Source organism: Physeter macrocephalus, chromosome 5 (genome assembly GCF_002837175.3).
Source record: "Physeter macrocephalus isolate SW-GA chromosome 5, ASM283717v5, whole genome shotgun sequence".
NCBI classification, from domain to species: Eukaryota; Metazoa; Chordata; class Mammalia; order Artiodactyla; family Physeteridae; genus Physeter; species Physeter macrocephalus.
In genome coordinates, this window is record NC_041218.1 from 53,051,423 (window position 1) to 53,055,767 (window position 4,345).

The following is a 4,345-nucleotide window of genomic DNA, read 5'->3' on the forward strand; positions in this document are numbered from 1 at the left end:
AATCATAAATTCTAAATTGAATTAGTTAAGCCATGTTTTTATTAAAAATAATTAATTCTTATGAATTGGTACCAAAAAATTTAAGTATCATCTCTCTGGTAAATTCATAATATCAATAGGAATTGTGTTTTTCTTTATTGCATAAAATAAATAAACATAATTTCCAAAATCTTTTTTAACTTTGAGACCTCTGACTAATATTAAATTGAGAAGTCTTGGGTTACTTGAACAATCCTCCAAAAATTAAAATTCATAAAAATAAAGTGAATGCAAAAATACCAAGCGCTATATACAGATGCCTCTTTTTACATGTAAGAGAGAAGCTATCAGTTAACAGGTGAACAAGAATGTGCAGATAACTTGGGGGCACACTGGCACACATGTTTTGTTTTTCCTACCTTAAGAAGGATGAAACGGATATAGGTGACCACAGGCAGATGTATTCCATGTGTGCATGTGAGGCAAAGCAGTCCAAACTGGAGCTCTGCTGGTTTGCAAGGTGCTTGTGTTGATAAACTATTCTCAGCTACCTGCTTCCCAGAAGCCTCTGTACCTGTAGAATGAAGTCAATTACCTCTGTTAAAGGTTGCAACCAATATAAGAAATTGAGACCACACTAGGTATAATCATTACAAAGCAAGAATGCGTTTATAAATAGTGGATGTGATTTGCCTGTTGGTTTATATAGGAAAAGAAGATTAATTTTGTCCTAAAATTTGATCATTCAAGAATGTGAAAAGGAGTAGTAAAAATCAAATTCTGAGGGTATACAATGAGTTGCAGAAGATCACAGGGAAAATGAACTGTATTTTCCTTGGTTTTATAATATCTGCAAATAATGAATTTGTAAGTATTAAAATGTTTAACAAAATTGGCTTAATTTTGATGGATTTATAACCTTTTTCTGTTAAGGGACAGATAGTAACTACTTTCAGTTGTGTGGGCCACTGGTCTTTGTTGCCACTATTCAACTCCTGTTGGAGCCCCAAAAGCTACCGCGGACAAGTAAACAAATCAGTGTGACCAGATTTGACCCCTTGGCCCCAGCTTGTGGACCCCAGAGACAGATAAAAGGCTGTGAATTCTTTAAAGAAAAGTGTTACATGGGTGGTATACAAAAGGAGTAAAACTAGAATTTATACTCCTCCTGTTAAAATGACAAATTGATCTTTGAGTAACAGTTTGCTCTTAACAAGAAATAGTAAAGATCATTCTATACCTTCTCTGTACTCAGTAGCCTCTTAACTCTTTGTACTTGTTTAAAAGATCATTCTATACCTTCTCTGTACTCAATAGCCTCTTAACTCTTTATACTTGCTTTATTTGTTCTTGAATCAATTTTAACAAAAGTCTACTTTTGAAAAAGCTGGAATTTCTAGTAATGATAGTTTGCTGTGGTTATTTTCTGTCTTGTCTGAGACTAATAATTTCTTACCCTTAGTCACTTTTGAGTTAAGCCCATACCTTACTTGTTATGACAAATATTTTGAATGTTGCCGTTTCCAATTTAGGCCCCACATTCAAAATAATTCCTCCTAATAACATAAAGTAGCCTTTGGGATTTTCCAGATTGGATAATATCAAAGATTTGTTCCCCCTCCTTATAAAAGAATTACTAGAAATAATTGGGTATGTCAGAAAGTCTCCATATTTCTACATACCTCCACAATATTTACCGAAGCCACCAATAATAAAGGAGCTAGGACATCAAAAGGGAAGTACAACCTTCCTAAGTTAATTATACACAAATAAAATGTTATTAATATGAATATGGATTATCTAGGTAATTCAGAAGAGCTAAAGCAGAGGATATGGGAGAAGGCCTGTTCTTGGAAGGCCCCATGGAGTCCTGCTCGGTTACAAGCAGAGGGCTTACTGCTTGTTGGGCACTCTTCTAAGTGCGTTACACTTACCAACTGGTTCAATCGTCACAATAACCCTTTCAGGTAGGTTTTGTACTCTACAGGAATCCGAGGCACAGAAAGGGGAGAGACCTTCAAGATGGCTGAGGAGTAATCCCTGGAGGTCACCTTCCTCCCCACACATACATCAGAAATACATCTACGTGTGGAACAACTCCTACAGAACACCCACTGAACGCTGGCAGAAGACCTCAGACCTCCCAAAAGGCCAGAAACTCCCCACGTACGTGGGCAGGGCAAAAGAAAAAAGAAAAAACAGAGACAAAAGAATAGGGACGGGAGAGTCGAGAGAAGATGGCGGAAGAGTAAGACGCCGAGATCACCTTCCTCCCCACAGATACATCAGAAATACATCTACACGTGGAACTGCTCCTATAGAACACCCACTGAACGCTGGCAGAAGACCTCAGACCTTCCAAAAGGCAAGAAACTCCCCATGTACCTGGGTAGGGCAAAAGAAAAAAGAATAAACAGAGACAAAAGAAAAGGGACAGGACCTGCACCAGTGCGAGGGAGCCGTGAAGGAGGAAATGTTCCCACACACTAGGAGCCCCTTCACGGGCGGAGACTGCTGGTGGCAAAGGGGGAAGCTTCAGAGCCACGGAAGAGAGCGCAGTAACAGAGGTGCGGAGGGCAAAGCGCAGAGATTCCCGCACAGAGGACCGGTGCTGACCGGCACTCACCAGCCCGAGAGGCTTGTCTGCTCACCCGCCAGGACGGGCGGGGGCTGGGAGCTGAGGCTCTGGCTTCAGTCGGAAGCCGGAAGAGGACTGGGGTTGGCGGCGTGCACACAGCCTGAAGGGATTAGTGCACCACGGCTAGGCGGGAGGGAGTCCGGGAGAAGTCTGGAGCTGCAAAAGAGGCAAGAGACGTTTTCTTGCCTCTTTGTTTCCTGGCGCGCGAGGAGGGGGGAGTAAGCGCGCCGCTTAAAGGAGCTCCAGAAACGGGCGGGAGCCGCGACTATTAGCGCGGACACCAGAGACAGGCATGAGATGCTAAGGCTGCTGCGGCCGCCACCAAGAAGCCTGTGTGCGAGCACAGGTCACTCTCCACACCTCCCCTCCCGGGAGCCTGTGCAGCCCGCCACTGCCGGGGTCCCGGGATCCAGGCACAACTTCCCTGGGAGAACGCACGGCGCGCCTCAGGCTGGCGCAACGTCCCGCCGGCCTCTGCCGCCGCAGGCTCTCCCCTCATCCATGCCCCTCCCTCCCCCCGGCCTGAGCCAGAGCCCCCGAATCAGCTGCTCCTTTAACCCCGTCCTGTCTGAGCGAAGAGCAGACGCCCTCGGGTGACCTAGGCGCAGAGGCGGGGCCAAGTCCAAAGCTGAACCCCAGAAGCTGTGCGAACAAAGAGGAGAGGGGGAGGTCTCTCCCAGCAGCCTCAGAAGCAGCGGATTAAATCTCCACAATCAACTTGAAGTGCTCTGCATCTGTGGAATACCTGAAGAGACCGAACCATCCCAAGTTGAGGAGGTGGACTTTGGGAGCAAGATATATTATTATTTTCCCCTTTTTCTCTTTTTGTGAGTGTGTATGTGTGTGCTGCTGTGTGAGATTTTGTCTGTATAGCTCTGCTTTTACCATTTGTCCTAGGATTCTGACCATCCCGTTTTGTTTTTTTACTTTTTAAAATTTTTCTTAATAATAATTTTTTATTTTAATAACTTTATTTTATCCTACTTTATTTTATCTTCTTTCTTTCTTCCTTCCTTTCTCCCTTCCTTCCTCCCTTTCTTCCTCCCTTCCTTCCTCCCTTCCTTCCTCCCTTCCTTCCTTTCTTTCTTTCCTATCTATTTTTTCTCCCTTTTATTCTGAGCCATGTGGATTAAAAGCTCTTGGTGCTCCAGCCAGGCGTCAGGGCTGTGTCTCTGAGGTGGGAGAACCAACTTCAGGACACTGGTCCACAAGAGACCACCCAACTCCACGTAATATCAAACGGTGAAAATCTCCCAGAGATCTCCAGCTCAACACCAAGACCCAGCTTAACTCAACGATCAGCAAGCTACAGTGTTGGATACCCTATGCCCAACAACTAGCAACACAGGACCACAGCCCCATCCATTAGCAGAGAGGCTGCCTAAAATCATAATAAGGCTACAGACACCCCAAAACACACCACCAGACATGGACCTGCCCACCAGAAAGACAAGATCCAGCCTCATCCACCAGAACAGAGTCACTAGTCTCCTCAACCAGGAAACCTACTCAACTGAACCAACCTTAGCCACTGGGGAAAGACATCAAAAACAACGGAAACTACGAACATGCAGCCTGCAAAAAGGAGACCCCAAACACAGTAAGCAAAATGAAAAGACAGGAAAACACACAGCAGATGAAGAAGCAAGGTAAAAACCCACCAGACCTAACAAATGAAGAGGAAATAGGCAGTCTACCTGAAAAAGAATTCAGAATAATGATAGTAAA

The 4,345-nt window shown here is 44.3% G+C and overlaps 1 long non-coding RNA gene across 1 annotated transcript in view; it reads right to left on the reverse strand.

Annotated features, from left to right (window-relative positions):
- Positions 1-288: 288 nt before the first annotated feature.
- The window catches only part of LOC114486248 (uncharacterized), a 22,091-nt gene continuing 18,034 nt past the window's right edge, over positions 289-4,345 (reverse strand). Inside the window, exon 3 of the long non-coding RNA XR_003679656.1 lies at positions 289-553. This is a non-coding gene — a long non-coding RNA (uncharacterized lncRNA). The remainder of the gene's footprint in view (positions 554-4,345) is intronic.